Below are 1305 nucleotides of genomic sequence, written 5' to 3' on the forward strand. Positions count from 1 at the left end.
ATAGACGGCCTATCTAGCCCTCTTATCCTGGTATTATCGGTTACATTCTGGAAAAGGCAATGCTCATTTATGACATCGAGTAATTTAGCATTCCACGATTCTGATTGTGCTCTAGGATCGAAACTTTCCCAGTCAATTTTTCTATTAAAATCCCCTGTAATAAGAATTTGTTGAATTGGTTTCAGAAAGTTGTAGCACTTCTTCCAGGCTCTTTATTGTCTCTTGAATTAGTTTCTGGTAGTTTTCTAGTGACCACACTGATGTTTGAGGTGTCATGTATACCGTGGTTATTATTATGTTTACCCCATTTGTTTCTACCTCAATTACCTTCATTTCCACTATGGGGTCCTGATTAATTTCTAACTCCTTTATAATAATTCCTTTCTTTGTTAATATTGCTACCCCCCCTCTATTTCCATCTGCCCTATCTTTTCTCCAAATGTTATAGTCCTTGAGCCCTATGTTACATCGTCTATGGAGGGGTCCAGTTTGGTTTCAGTGATGCATATTACATCCGCTTTATCCATATCAATTATTGTCTCTAGTTCAAGCAACTTCGAAGATAAACCATCAATACTTGTATAAACTATTTCTATATAATCTTTAGGTATTAAATTTGGTTGCAGGGTTTATGTTTCTCTGCCTCTACATTTTGGTTCCGATAGTATATTTGCTTTGCTTGGAGACCTCTCACCCTCCAAATAAATAAGTTTTTTTCCTCTTCAGTCCTTTGTTCATTTTTGTTTTTTACTTCTTCCAATTTCTTTTGTAGTGTTACTCTGTCATCTTTGGTCATGTTTTCTCTTATCCAGATTTTTTTATATTCCTTACGGGTGGCCAGAACTTTGGCTTTCTTTATTATATCAGTTACTATTTGCTTATTCAAGAATGTTACTTTTAGAGGCCGTTTCTTTCCCTTTTCGAATAATCCCAGCCTCCTGTGAGCTATGATATTCTGCTCGGGGAATTCGGGATTTATGACCTTGAGAATGTCTACAATTAATTTCTTGTCTTCGTTGTATCGTTCAATTCCATCTTCTACAACTTTTTCTTCGTGTCCTAATATGACTTTGTCCTTGTTTACGTCAGCCAAATTAGCAATATTTCTTGCATGTTGCCCAAGGTGGGATTTGAATTCATTCTTCTTAATCGTTGCTGCAAGCTGTGTTTTAATTTCCTCCTTTGTGGTCTTGATGTTTTTTCTATCTTTTTTTCCATTTCATTCACGGTTTCCTTTACCTTTGATACATCTGCATATGTAGCTGTCATCTTCTTGGCTTCTTCCATCATTTGAGCTTGGCTGTT

The sequence above is a fragment of the Penaeus vannamei genome, chromosome 7 (assembly GCF_042767895.1).
Source record: "Penaeus vannamei isolate JL-2024 chromosome 7, ASM4276789v1, whole genome shotgun sequence".
Lineage (NCBI taxonomy): Eukaryota > Metazoa > Arthropoda > Malacostraca > Decapoda > Penaeidae > Penaeus > Penaeus vannamei.